Source organism: Microcaecilia unicolor, chromosome 2 (genome assembly GCF_901765095.1).
Source record: "Microcaecilia unicolor chromosome 2, aMicUni1.1, whole genome shotgun sequence".
NCBI lineage: Eukaryota > Metazoa > Chordata > Amphibia > Gymnophiona > Siphonopidae > Microcaecilia > Microcaecilia unicolor.
The window spans coordinates 331574265-331589870 of NC_044032.1; the positions used below are offsets into that span (position 1 = coordinate 331574265).

The 15606-nt window shown below is 43.7% G+C and overlaps 1 protein-coding gene across 3 annotated transcripts in view; it reads left to right on the forward strand.

Annotated features, from left to right (window-relative positions):
• Positions 1 to 15606, forward strand: part of GNE (glucosamine (UDP-N-acetyl)-2-epimerase/N-acetylmannosamine kinase) — a 497606-nt gene that overhangs the window by 50713 nt on the left and 431287 nt on the right. Inside the window, exon 1 of one of the 3 annotated variants that reach the window (XM_030194356.1) lies at positions 11197 to 11426. The exons of 1 other annotated variant lie outside the window; for it this stretch is intronic. The gene's annotated coding sequence lies outside the window, so the exon portion shown is untranslated. Of the gene's footprint in view, positions 1 to 11196; positions 11427 to 14073; positions 14313 to 15606 lie in introns of those variants that run through there. One more of the 3 variants, XM_030194357.1, reaches the window with a different exon arrangement.

Consider the following 15606-nt stretch of genomic DNA (forward strand, 5'->3'; position numbering starts at 1 on the left):
CCCCTATTATAAGAGGAGCACAGTGCCAAAAGAAGCAAGACCAATATTTTACACTCTGTAGTAATAGCATGTTCAGAGGTAGAGGTAACTAACCATGATGTGTAGAGAACATTTTATGCGAGTAGAGGGGGAGGGAGGTTGGGGGGAGGGGGGTATAGGAATGGGAAGGGTAATGTTCAATGCATAATAGAGGGACATGTGTATTATTAGATAGGAGAACAATCCTTTGAAGGAGCACATTAAGAGGACCCACCAGTAAATACTGTTGTGATAATACACTGAGTAAAACACGAGTTATAAATATTGGAGTTTCATATAAAAGTTTATTTTAATAGTTATGCAACTGCACAGTAATTATACATGTACACATTATAAATATAGGAGAAGACAAGAAGGAAGGGATAGGGGAGAAAAGTTTGGAAAACATTGATGATGGACGTTTCAGGTTTAGTAATGTGTACTAGACTACGCTGTTATATGACTGAGATGGAATTGTATACCATGTGACCTCATCAATAAAAAATTGTTGAAACATAAATTTACTACTTTCTAGCTTCATCACATGCCCCCTAGTCCTAGTATTTTTGGAAGGAGTAAACAAACGATTCATGTCTACCCGTTCCACTGCACTCATTATTTTATAGACTTCTATCTTATCTTCTATCACCCGTCTTTTCTCCAAGCTGAAAAGCCCTAGACGTTTCAGCCTTTCCTCATAGGGAAGTCATCCCATCCCCTTTATCACTTTCGTTGCCCTTCTCTGTACCTTTTCCAATTCCACTATATCTTTTTTGAGATGTGGTGACCAGAATTGAATACAATATTTGAGGTGCGGTTGCACCATGAACTGATACAAAGGCATTATAACGTCCTCACTTTTGTTTTCCATTCCTTTCCTAATAATACCTAACATTCTATTTGCTTTCTTAGCCGCCACAGCACACTGAGCAGAGGGTTTCAACGTATCATCAACAACGACGCTGAGATCCATTTCTTGCTCGGTGACTCCTAACATGGAACCTTGCATTATGTACCAATAGTTTGGGTTCCTCCTTCCCACATGCATCACTTTGCCCTTGCTCACATTAAATGTCTTTTGCCATTTAGACGCCCAGTCTCCCAGTCTCGTAAGACCATCTTGTAATTTTTCACAATCCTCTTGCGATTTAACTTTGAATAACTTTGTGTCGTCAGCAAATTTAATTACCTCACTAGTTACTCCCATCTCTAGATCATTTATAAATATGTTAAAAAGCAGCGGTCCCAACACCAGACCCCTGCGGAACCCCACTATCTACCCTTCTCCATTGAGAATACTGACCATTTAACCCTACTCTCTGTTTTCTATCCTTTAATTAGTTTTTAATCCACAATAGGACACTATCTCCTATCCCATGACTTCCCAATTTCGTCTGGAGTCTTTCATGAGGTACTTTGTCAAACGCCTTTTGAAAATCCAGATACACAATATCAACCGGCTCGCCTTTATCCACATGTTTGTTCACCCCTTCAAAGAAATGTAATTGATTGGTGAGGCAAGATTTCCCTTCACTTAATCCATGTTGACTTTCCAGCTTATTTTCGAAAGAAAAAGACGCCCATATTTCTACCCAAATCGAGAGATGGGCGTCTTTCTCCCGTGGGCGCCCAAATCGGTATAATTGAAAGCTGATTTTGGGCGTCTTGAACTGCAATCTGTCACGGAAACGGGCAAAGTTGACGGAGGCGTGTCGGAGGCATGGTGAAAGCGGGACTGGGGCGTGTTTATCGGCGGAGGAGAGACGCCGTCGGCTGATAATCGAAAAAAGAAAGGCATTTTTAGTGCGAATATGGATGACTTTTTGGACCCTTTTTTTCACAAACAAGTCCCAAAAAAGTGCCCTAAATGACCAGATGAGCAACGGAGAGAATCGGGGATGACCATCCCTGACTCCCCTAGTGGTCATTAACCCCCTCCCACAAAAAAAAAAAAAACAACTTTAACAACTTTTTTTTCCAGCCTGTATGTCAGCCTCAAATGCCATACCCATCTCCATCACAGCAGTATGCAGGTCCCTGGAGCAGTTGTTAGTGGGTGCAGTGGACGTCAGCCAGGTGGACCCAGACCCACCCCCCCTACCTGTTACACTTGTGCTGGTAAATGGGAGCGCTCCAAACCGCCCCCAAACCCACTGTACCCACATCTAGGTGCCCCCCTTCAGCCATAAGTGCTATGGTAATGGTGTAGAGTTGTGGGCAGTGGGTTTTGGGGGGGATTTGGGGGGCTCAGCACCGAAGGGAAGGGAGCTATGGACTTGGGAGGTATTTTACTTTTTTTTGTTAATTGTTACAAGTGCCCCCTAGGGTGCCCGGTTGGTGCCCTGGCATGTGAGGGGGACCAGTGTACTACGAATCCTGGCCCCTCCCATGAGCAAATGCCTTGGAGTTGTTCGTTTTTGAGCTGGTCGTCTTCGGTTTCCATTATCACTGAAAAACGAAACCGCCCAGCTCAAATCCACACAAATCCGATGCATTTGCCCAGCACAAACCATATTATAGAAAAAAAGATGGACGCCCATTTTTTTTTAAAAATACGGTCTGTCCCGCCCCTTCACTTACCTGTTCTCGGAGATAGATGCCCATGGAGATGGGCGTTCACGTTCGATTATGCCCCTCTTTGTCTCATTAATCCATGCTTTTGAATATGCTCAGTAATTTTGTTTCTTTATAATAGTCTCTACCATTTTGCCCGGCACCGACGTCAGGCTCACCAGTCGATAATTTCCTGGATCCCCTTTAGAACTTTTTTAAAAAATTGGCGTTACATTGGCCACCCTCCAATCTTCCGGTACCACGGTTGATTTTAAAGATAAATTACATATTACTAACAATTGTTCCGCCAGTTCATTTTTCAATTCTATCAGTACTCTGAGAATACCATCTGGTCCAGGAGATTTGCTACTCTTCAATTTGTCAAATTGCCCAATTACATCCTCTAGGTTTATGGAGATTTCATTAAGTTTCTCTGACTCGTCAGCTTTGAAAAAAGACAAAAACACACTCAAAGACTGGAAACAACTACAAAGAAAATACAAATACGCTATCAGACAAACTAAAAGAACATATTACAAAACCAAAATAGAACCAAACTACAAAGATACACAAACTCTTCTCACTCGTAAACAATCTCCTAAACACCATTACAGCCACCTCCAACAACACAGAAACCCCATCAGCAATCAATCTTGCAAATTACTTCAAGGAAAAAATCATAAAGCTCAGACTCATGATACCTACAAATACAACGGACTACACAAACATACTTGAATGTCTAGACCCGAAACCCGGGGAATGCCCAGCAGACCGATCATGGACCAACTTTGACAAGCTCTCATTAAAGGAAATCTCACATTGGCTCAGAAAATGCGCCAAATCACAATGCAAATTAGACATATGCCCTAATAGCCTAATAAGATCCACACCCAAACAATTCAAAACAGACCTCACGAACCACGTAAATCACAGGCTTCAAAACGAGCTCTTTCCCACGGATAAAGGAAACATCCTACTAACTCTGCTACCGAAAGATGCTAAGAGGAACACAATGGACTTAACCAACTACCGCCCAGTAGCATCTATTCCACTCATAACCAAACTCATGGAAGGCATAGTGACGAAACAACTCACTGAATACCTAAATAAATACTCAATCCTACACGAATCTCAATCAGGATTTCGGACAAACCATAGCACAGAAACTGTTCTAGTAGCCGCAATGAATTCATTCAAACAAGCAATTGCAACTGGTAACAACATACTCGTCCTACAATTCGACATGTCCAGTGCCTTCGACATGGTTAATCATGAAATACTATTACATATACTAGAATACTTCGGAGTAGGAGGCACAGTAATCAAATGGTTTAAAGGATTCCTAACCACAAGATCATACCAAGTAATAATGAATGTGGACAGATCATCCCCATGGACACCTGATTGTGGAGTTCCCCAAGGATCCCCCCCTCTCACCAACCTTATTCAACCTAATGATGACACCTCTAGCCAAACTTCTAGCCATCCAAAACCTCAACCCTTACATATATGCAGATGACGTCACAATCTACATTCTATTCAAACATGATCTAAATGAAATCACCAAAGAAATCAACCAAAGCCTCCAAACAATGCACACATGGGCAGACGCATTCCAACTAAAACTCAATGCAGAAAAAACACAATGCCTCGTACTCACCTCACAACACAAAAAATTTCTCCACCATTATCACACCATACTGTTCTCTCCCTGTCTCACAAAGCTTGAAAATTCTGGGAGTCACCATTGATCGAAACCTCACTCTTGATACCCATGTGAAAAACACAGCGAAAAAGATGTTCTACTCCATGTGGAAACTCAAAAGAGTAAAACCATTCTTCCCGAGATACATCTTCCGCACCCTGGTATATTCAATGGTTATAGGGACACCCTAGTACCCTAGCAGGCATTTTGGTTCTGAGATTTTTTTTCACCTAGTAAAGGGCCATCAAAACAGACATCATGTTATGAGAATCAGGTGCTCAGCATTCAGAGTTTTTATTTAAAATCATTTTTCCTGTGTGTAGATCAAAAGAGAAAGATGGTATGGTTGAACTTGCTCCTTTTGTTTTGTGGAATGCAGTAGTATATTATAAAAATGCACTTGATTTTTTTGTTATTACTACTATTTAAAAGAGAGGTATTGAATAATGAGGGAAGAGCTACATTCATGCAGAAGTTTATTTATTTATTATTACATTTGTATCTCACGCTTTCCCAATCAGAGCAGGTTCAATGCGGCTTATATAATAACAGAGATTACAGAGTATTGATGAAGAAAAAATAAGTATATCAGAATAATAAAAGAAATAAGTAGGTAGAGATGGGCAAGAGTGAGGGGATTAGGAGAGGTATGAGCAAGGGTAGGTGAGCATTGGAGGAGGGGTAGAGGAGGTGGAAGGGGGATGGAACTTGGGTTAAGCATAAGGAAATTAGGTGGGAGAAGTGGTCTAGGTCGTTGTCGTCGTCTCCTGGATATGTGATGGGTAGATTGGTTCATAGGATTAGGCTTGGTTATTAGGGTAGGCTTGCTTGAACAGATGGGTTTTTAGTGATTTCCAGAAGGGTAGATAGTCACTGATTGATCGGATAGGCCTGGGGAGGGCATTCCAGAGTTGGCTGCCTAAGAAGGAGAAGTTGGATCCATAATAGGTTTTGTACTTGAGTCCTTTGCAATTGGGATAATGTAGGTTGAGGTAAGTTTGTGAGGTTACAGACATGTATCTGGTGGGAAGGTCAATCAGATTGAGCATATAACCCGGAGATTCACCGCGGATAATCTTGTGGATTAATGTACACCCAAAGCTCTGTTTGGGCGTAAATTACATGTTTTTTTCCCTTCTAATCTTTGTCTCCCGGCTGTGTGTTATTTTATAGATGAGCCCTGGGAATCTTGATGGCTAAGGAAAGCCGCAGTAGAAGAGTTGGAGATGATTGACATTTATATTTTGCAAATGGTGGTGTATAGTTTGATGGGATATCCTTAACAGAACACAGTAAATCACTTCTTAGCTATTTTGGCGGATGGAAACAGTGAGGTGGGCTTATAGGGAGGGAGGGGAGAGCGGAAGGGTATGTTTCTCTGTAAAAGTTTATATTGTGCCATGTTGGGTGGCTCACTGTGATGGCACAAGGAAAGCAAATGTGGTCCAGTGAAGACTAACTGAAAATAACCTGTTCCTTAGCTGTGCTCTAGCATTACCATATTGAACATGCAACCATAACATGCCTTTGTGGTTATGTTGTTGTCAGGTTCTTAGGTTCAGTGCCCGCGGGGCCGGGCTCTGGAGCAAACGTGAGCCCTTGGGCTGCTGACGAGGAGCGACAGCAGCAGGCAAAACCCACCAACCAACGCTGGGCAAGCACACCGGCACCGGCAGGGACTGCAGGCACAGCCCAGCGAGCCGGAACACACGGACTGGAATCCCCCGGACTGGAGGACACAGGACTGGAACACTGGACTGGAATCCCCCGGACTGGAGGATACTGGACTGGAACACTGGACTGGAATCCCCTGGACTGGAGGACATAGGACTGGAACACTGGACTGTAAAACACCGGACTGGAACACACCGGACCGGAACACACTGGACTGGAGCACCCTGGACTGGTCCGTACAGCTTCACCTGCACTTAGCCACTGCCCCCCAAGGGTTGAGCCCTTGGGTTTGAGTGGCCGGCAGGACTTACCGGATACCGGATAACACAGGGACCAGGATACTCGAACAAGCTTGCAACAAAAGTGCTCCTAAATCCTAAACTGACCTAAGTGCTCCCAAGCCCAACCAACAGAAGAACTCCAAACATAAACCAACAAAAGGACTTCCTAAGCCCTATACCAGTGGCGTAGCTACATGGGGCCTGGGGCCCCCGTAGATTTCAGTGGGGACCCCCCTCCCGGCGAACCCGCCCCCGCCGCCGCCTACCTTCCGTTTTGCATGCAAGGAAGAAGACTTTTCTCTGCCAGTGCCGCTGCGTTCTATGGGAGAGGACGTCGGCTGGCGGGGAGTGGGGTCCCCCGCCAGCAAAACGGAAGGTAGGCGGCGGCGGGGCAGGGTTCGCGGCGGGAGGGGGGTCGGCAGAGAGGGGGGCGACAATGGTGGCGGGAGGGGGGCGGCGGCAGGGGGGGGCTAAAATGTGCCCCCTCCCCTCGAGCTGTGGACCCCCCTCCCACGCAAGTCTGGCTACGCCCCTGCCCTATACTAACAGAAGCACCACTAGGAAAAGCAGGGGAGCCACAGGGAAAGAGTAGGGAACCTAAACACATAAACTAGCACAGGTGCTCCTAAGCACCAAGCACAACAGCTCTACAACCCTAAACTAACTACGGTGCTCCTAAGCACCAAACTACCAGCAGAGCTCCTAGCACTAAAAGGGAAGACAGGGGAGCCAAAAGGGAAAAAACAGGGAAGCTAAACACAGAAGACAGCAGTACTTCCAAAGCACTAAACACAACAGAGCTTCCAAAGCCCCAAACACAGATGTGCTTCTAAAGCACCAAACCCAGAAGTGCTTCTAAAGCACCAAACACCGAAGTGCTACTAAAGCACCAATCACAGAAGTGCTTCCAAAGCACCAAAAGGGAAAGCAGGGGAACCACAAGGGAAAAGCAGGAAAGCTAAACACACAGTCACAAGTGCACACCGCACTAACACTAACCTGGACCTTTAGCAAAAGCAAGCAGGGAAACTAGACACAAAGTCAGAAGTGCACACTACACCACCCTACCTAAAGCAAACGTTGCAAAGGCCCTGAAGGGAAGAACACCACTTCCTTATCAAGGCCCTCCCAGATGATGTCACACTCCCCAGAGCCAGGCAGACAGCACACTGAAACCCCGAGAGGCCCAACCCACACCAATGCAGCACCGTGAAGCTCTTGAAGCCAGTACACCCAGAGAGAGGTAGAGCCAACTCAGTCCACACACACAGCTGCAGTATAGTGAAACAATTAACCCCATGCTGGCAGCAGCCAGCACAGAGAGAGAGAGAGAGAGAGAGAGAGAGCTAGCTCAGAAAGGACAGACAGAAGGAACGGAAGCCAGCTAAGAAGCTGACCACCAGGAAAAAGGTAAGTTTGAGAGGGGTTCTGACCATGATCATAACAGTTGTACTAATAAGTTAAATTATTAACTGGCTTTTTTGAAAGGATTATATAACATTTGGATGTATGACTAAGAACAAAATCCACCCCACTTATATATGCAATATTACAATTCCTTGCATACAGCCACAAAACAAACTTTTAGGGTGGATAGTGTTCACAGTGAGCGCCTTTTATTGTTGACCAGATAGAACAGATAAAAATTTTCAGTTTTGAAATAGTATTGTCATCACAAGGACAAATACAAGAAAACCAATGGACTGCATTTTGAGTTTATAGCCCGTTTACGTATTTTTAAACAAATGAGAGATCTGCATGGAACAAAATATTTATTTTTATTATTTTCACTTATTAAACCACTTGTCCCTGAAACATGCTCAAAACAGAATAATCCATTTGTACATCTAAAATGTAAAGTTCTACAAAAGAAGTGAAGTGAAGATGTGATTCCATGGGCCCCAATGAAAAGAGAGTTTAATTTTACTGCCATTTAATTTCAATATATTCTATCTTAATAACACCAGGCTTCCCAAGGCAGATTCCAACAACAGTTAAGATGAACCCATCAGGAAACAAGATATCCTCACTGTGATTTGCCCATGTATTATTGTATTACAGAGTAGAAAAACGAGCAGAAAATACAGAGTTTATTACTGCAGTTTCTACCAGCTAAAATCATTTTTATTTCTGTTTTAGCCCCTTGTTTACTAAGCCACACGGCAATGCCCTGAATGGTCTGTGTTGTCATTAGCTAGGGCAGCCACTAGCTGGCATAGGGGGTCTTTTACTAAAGATTGGCTCTAGTTATCTGCAGCAGGGCCCATAGGAATAAAATGGGATCTGCTGCAGATACCTTGAACTAACATTTAGTAAAAGACCCTCTTAGTAAATGGGAGGGGGGTTAGTTATTTAAATTTTATTTCATGATATATGTACATATGGGAAGCTTTCAAATAAAAAAGCTGTAAAAAAAAATCCACACGTAGGCAATCATAAGCATCAGCTATTGTTGTTACATAAAATATCTTTATTGTCAGCATAAGCAAAAATAAAGTCTATACAGTGCAGCACTGAAAACCAACAATATAGTATTGCAAATAGCAAAGCAAGTTCTAGTGACAAATACATTTTGAATGTAATCCTCCCACCCCTTCACAGACCCCTCGCAAACTCCCCCAACCCCCTACATCCTCCATTCCCTCCTAACATAAATAATACAAAACCAAGGAGGTTTAATAAAACAAAGAAACTGCAGAACTTTGCTATTGTTTACAATCGTGCCTGCAAATGTCTTGCGTCCCTCAATATGGCGGCAAGCTCCGCCCACTCACTGACTTAAGCCTACATCAAGGAGGTTTAATAGACAGGAGATGAAGTGACGTTAGAACGCTGAAACCAGTTAGGTCAGTCTGAGTTTACACTTCCCAACGCAGTTGTCATCCCCCTTCACTCAAAACAAAGCAAGCAAACCTATGAGCTGCTGCATCCACCTTGTTGTTCTTTATTGTTGGTAGTATTTTTTATTTAATCTCACTTATATTTTCATACATGCCAGCTTGTGCAGCATACGAATGTATGCAGAGGAAGTATAATAACGGAATAACTTTTCATAGGTAGAGTAGTAATTTGTTATAAATCTTAATCAGTGGTCAGTTGGAAGGTCTGGTTACAGGGACACCCTAGAATGTGTTATATTCATGCAGAGATTTTTTTTTCTCCTGGTAATGGGCCACTAAAACAGACATCATGTTATGAGAATCAGGTGCTCAACGTTCAGAGTTTCTATCTATGTAATTATGACATTCATATCCCACATTTAATATGTATTAGTTTGAAACCAGGGAGCATTTGAAAGCTTTATTTTTTCCTGTGCCTAGATCAAAAGAGAAAGATGGTTTATGGGAACTTGCTCCTTCTGTTTTGAAGAATGCAGTGATATATTATAAAAATGCATTTAATATTGTTTATTACTATTATTTACTACTGGTTGATATACAGCAGATGTTAACCAAGTCAACTTCATTCTTTGTAATATAATTTTTAATAGCATTTTCTCAGTTATTACCCAAATACAAATAATAATGTTAATTATACGACCCTGTCTACCTCTTATGGTAGTTAGGATAACCTGCTCCTTGAGTTACCCAAGGCAGTCAGGTTTGTCAGGATATTGACAATGAATATTCATGAAAGAGATTTGCATACAGTGGAGTCAATGCTTGTTATGAAATGCTTTGAGTTCTACTGATCTGTACATCTGTTGTGTTATTTTGGCAGGTGGAAACAGTCAGGTGGGCTTATAGGGAGGGAGGGAGGGGAAGAGTTCATGGGGTATTTTCTCAGTAAAAGTTTTTATTGTGCCATGTTGGATGGTTTACTGGTTTTTCCTTGTTCTGTATGAAGCTTATCAAGCAACATGTTTTGCTTTTAATAAAGATGATTAAAACATAACAAAGAAGTTTTGGATGCTACTGAATTCTATTATTCTGTCTCACTGTATTTCCAGTTTTGGCCAGTATAAGCCATCACAAGAACAAAATATAAGAAAACCAGTGGACTGCATTAGGGGCTTATAGCCCATTTAGTTATGTTTCAACAAATGAGAGATCTGTTTGACAGAATTTGTCCCTGAAACATGCTCAAACAACAGAATAATCCATTTGTGTATCTAAAAAGTAAACTTATACAAAACAGATGATGTTATTCCATACACCCCAATGAAAGGAGAGTTTAATTCTACTTCCATTTAATTTCAATATATTCCATTGTCTTTATAACACCAGGCTTCCCAAGGCAGATTACAACAACATTTAAGATGAACCCATCAGGAAACAGGATATCCTCACTGAAATATGGCCATCTGTATTTGTATACAGTGTATTTATTTAATTAAATACAGAGTTTTAAATTGCTGTTTCTACCAGCTATAATCATTTTTAAGCTGTTTTAGTGATATTCAATTGTTATTTCATGATATTTATATCTGTATATGTGAAACTTTCAAATAAGGTGTCCAATAAGTAAAAATAAAATAAACACTTTTGTCCTCCACCTTTTAAGGCACTGCCTATCCAAAATTTGGACCAACCATAAAAAAACCGACAATGTGGATGCAGCAGCTCATAGGTTTGCTGGCTTTGTTTTGAGTGAACGGGGATGACGGCTGCGCTGGGAAGGGGAAACTTAGATTGTCCTAATTGGCTTCCTTGCTAGACTAGATAGGCTCACTTCCACTCCTGTTTATTAAACCTCCTTGGCCCACACAATACTGTAGATAGGTTGGCTGGGCTTATGCCGTCCCCTGTCTCCCCCTGCGGGCGGCTAAGAAAAAGAAATGCGTCAGAGAGGGCGGGGCGCCGGAAAAGGAAATATAGTTGCGATCCACATGAGTTCGAAGGTAGGCTGTGGGAGGAGTTTGGGGGGATCGTTTGTGCCGGATCGTGAACGGCAAGGGTTAGGTGGGAGATGAGGGGGGGATACGCTGTCTAAACCGGGGGGGGGGGGGGGGGGGGAAGGCGTAGAAGAGATGGCAGAGGGGACGGTCCGATCGCGATGTAGAGGAGTGCTAGCCTTGTTGTGAGGCCAGTCAAATGCGTGTGACTTTTTGGCATCTTTACTCGGAATCCTCTGTTCGAGCTTCAGGAACATAGTGCTGCTTCACAGGAGTTGTTTTTCTGCCCCCACTTCACATGAGGGCTGTGGTTCGTTGAAGTACAGATTTTAAAATCTCAGGGGTGTGTCTGAATAAAAAGGTGCGCTAGCGAATTAAAGGTTGTCAGCTTTCAGGAAATACTATTTTTGTTTTGGTTTAGAAGTGTCGATGCTGTTTTAATTTTAATAATACATTTGTTTTTATTTTTAATCTTTAGAGTCGATTTGCTTGTTGATTTCATTTGCTGCAAGGATTCCTGTATTTGTCTTTTTATAAGAACATAAAATTGTAATTTTCCTCAAAATTTACACTTCTTTCTCAAATCAAGCATCTTGTTTGGAGAAATAAGAAATGACTCTATGCAAATTTTTTTTAGCTTAGGGCTCTGTTTACTAAGGTGCGCTTGCGTTTTTAGCGTGCGGCTAAAAATGCTAACACACCTTTGTAAACCTTACTAAAGCTTAGACTGTGCTAAGGGCCACATGGCCTAGCAGGATTTAGCTCATGCTAATTTTTATTAAAGAGCACTTAAATATAAGTAAATAATTTTTTTTCTAGTAAGTCATAGAAAAATGTTATTTAGAATGTTAGTTTGAGTGTAGGAAATATAAGGTAACTTGTTCCTGGATAATCTGTTTTGGCTAAACTTAATAAAACCTATCTACTACTTCCCAGCACTTGCTCTTTTCAGGTAGTAGTAGGTCCTGTTTTCTGAATACACACTTTTCTCCAACCCAATGCAGAAAGGCACAGGGCTTTTAATACAAACTTAAGTTTGCTGTCTGATGTAGTAAATCAATGGACTGCAACTACTGCCACATGAAAAAGTGTGCACTGTCAGAAAAAATAACACCTCAGTTGCAGCAAAACAAGCCTCACTTCCTGTCAGTGTGTGAGTGGGTCTCCCACTAAAAGGAAGGGAGATAAAAAGCTGTTGTGCAGGTGCTTGCATTCAACCCCCACCCCATGACCTTCTCCAAAAGAAATCCTTGATTTCTAGTAGATTTCTACACCCCCTGACCCCCTTGAGCCCTCTCCCAATCAATATCCTCAGTGTTGTTGTGGACCCTACAGGTCCCCCTACCCCCAAGAACACCCTGTGTAACTTGAACAATGCTGACTTGCTCATGCCTCTGCACTGTCATCCGTCAAAATGGTGATGCATGATTCTGTGCAGTGGATCCTGGAACATGCAGCATGGTGTCTGAAGCTGCCTGTTTGGAGTGGGCATTGCACCTGCATCTTCATCAAAGTATACAGGAGAAGGTCGGGGTGGGGGAGGGAATTTTAGCTGTAATTTGCATTCCCTTAGTTTACTGCATCAGAGAGCATGGTTTCTAACGTGTTAGGTTCACATTAGAAACTATGTACTTAACCATTAGTACATATATGTAATGCGTTGCTTTCTGCATCAGTTTATGAGACTGGCTAGAATAGGAATGTAACTTCCTGGATAATGTCCAGTTTTTTTTTCTGTATTCCGCATAGAACTGGAAGGTTAACTGTGTTATATTTTTATTTTTTTTGTTACATTTGTACCCTGCGCTTTCCCACTCATGGCAGGCTCAATGTGGCTTACATATTATATACAGGTACTTATTTGTACCTGGGGTAATGGAGGGTTAATTGACTTGCCCAGAGTCACAAGGAGCTGCCTGTGCCTGAAGTGGGAATCGAACTCAGTTCCCCAGGACCAGAGTCCACCACCCTAACCACTAGGCCACTCCTCCACTCCTGGGGGCATTGTGCACTACTACATATTGCAGAATTTCTCTTGTGCACTGCATTCTGTGAAGTCATTGTCCCTTTCCCCCCCCAAAAAAAAAAGTTCTAGCTAAGGATTGTGTTCATACGAGTCCAAATCTTCCATTACTTTACCCTGTGAGCGTTTCTTACAGATAGGAACACAGACGTGTATACATGCTCTCTTGCAGGGATGTTGGGAAGGATTTCACGGGCCATACTTTGCATTATTTATTTACTAGTAAAAAAGGCCCGTTTCTGTTTTAAAGGAAACGGGCGCTAACAAGTTATTCCTCGGAGTGTGTATGTTTGAGAGAGTGACTGTGTGAGACATAGTGAATGTGCAAGTGTGTGTGTGACAGAGAGAGTGAGACTGGGTGCGAGTGTGTGTGTGAGAATGAGAGTATGTTCCAGGGTCGTCCCCTTCCTCCCTCCCAGCTCCAGGGTCCTCCCTCCCCCCTGCCTCCCTCCCAGTTGCAGGGTGGCCCTCCCCCCTCCCTCCCAGTTGCAGGGTCTGTCTGTCTCCCCACTCCTTTTGTCCTCCATGTTTTAAGGCACTGTCTATCCAGTTGAAACAGCTTTAGACTTGTTTCAGATGGAACAACAATTTTAAAAAGCCAATGTGAAGCAGCAGCTCTCAGGTTTGCTTGGTTTTGAGTGTATACCAATGACGGCTGCATAGGGGAGTGGAAACAGAGATTAACCAATGGGCTTCCTTGCTTACCGTAGACTTGCGTTGCTCATTTCCACTCCTGTGCATTAAACGTCCTGCAGCATCTCATAGGTTTGCTTCATTTGTTTTGAGTGAACGGGGACGACGGCTGCGCTGGAGTCGGACCCGCTGCTCTGTCCCTCCCCCCTCTTCCGAGTCGAGACGACCCCGACGGCTGCCCTGAGCCCTCACCTGGCTCCTCCATATTTAGTCGCCGCAGCCGCTCGCTCGCCGTCCTCTCCGACAGTCCGAATCTCTTGGAGAGGGAGGGCGGCGGCGGGTGGTTCGGGAGGTTGGCAGCCAGTCTTGAGCGATGCCTAGGCAGGGGGAGGAGTAGGGAACCACGCTCCGCGTGCTTCCCTACCTACTCCTCACCTTCCCTGGGTCACTGTTTGCTGGTGGCTGGGTCGTGATTTGTTGTTGAGCGTCGGGCTGGTGACGTCACCCGAGGCGCAGTGGGATTCCTGACGTCATCTTGATCTACAGCACCTAGCAGACCACAGGAAGCCAGGCAGCTTCCGAACGTTGAAGGTGAGAATTATTATATAGGATTAGGATTTATTTACTGCCTTTTTGAAGGAATTCACTCAAGGATGTGTACAGTAAGAATAGATCAAACATGAGCAATAGGCAATTACAACAGTAAAATATTCAAATAATACAAAGTATGGCTTAGTATACTAACAATATCAATACAATACATAATAGAACATTTTAATTGATAGTGAATGGTAAAGCAAAGATGGAACATATAGATGAGTAAGAACAGTTAGAAAGTAAGGTAACATAGAGGGGAATAATTGAATGTCGCCGGCGATCTATTTTGGCGGCGGCGCAACAGCTGGCCGGAACCGTATTTTCAAAAAAGATGGCCGGCCATCTTTTTTTTCGATAATACAGTGTGGGCCGGCGAAATGCCTTGGATTTCGCTGGGTTTGAGATCGCCACTTTTGTTTTTCCGCAATAACGGAAAAAACTGCCGGCGATCCCAAACCCGGCGAAATCCAAGGCATTTGGCCGTGGGAGGAGCCAGCATTTGTAGTGCAATGGTCCCCCTCACATGCCAGGACACCAACCGGGCACCCTAGGGGGCACTTCAAACATCTTTTATAAACAACCAAATTAGCTTCCAGGTGCATAGCACCCTTCCGTTGTGTGCTGAGTCCCTCAAATCCCCCCCAAAACCCACTGCCCACAAGTGTGCACCATTACCCTAGCCCTAAGGGCTGAAGGGGGCACCTACATGTGGGTACAGTGGGTTTTGGGGGGTTTGGGAGGGCTCAACATTACCCACCACAAGTGGAACAGGTAGGGGGGGGATGGGCCTGGCTCTGCCTTTCTGCAGTCCACTGCAACCAACAACAACTGTTCCAGGGACCTGCATACTGCTGTCTGGGTGCTGCGTATGATATTTGAGGCTGGCATACAGGCTGGCAAAAAAGGTTTGTATTTTAATAATTTTAGTGTGGGAGGGGTTGGCGACCACTGGGGGAGTAAGGGGAGGTCATCCCCCATTCCCTCCGGTGGTCATCTGGTCAGTTGGGGCACCTGTTTGAGGCTTGGTCGTGAAAATAAAAGGACCAAGTAAACCCGGCGAAATACTGCTTATCGCCGGGTTTTATTTTTCCATTATCCGGGAAAGCCGGCCATCTGATAGCCACGCCCAAGCCTGCCCATGTTCCGCCTTCGCTTCGCCGCCAACACGCCCCTTTGAACTTTCGCCGGCGAAGGGAAAGCGGCGAAGCTATCACAAATGTAGCTTTCGAATATATGCTTTTCGCCGCTTTTGCGAAATCGCCGGCCATATCCCGATTTGTGTCGGGAA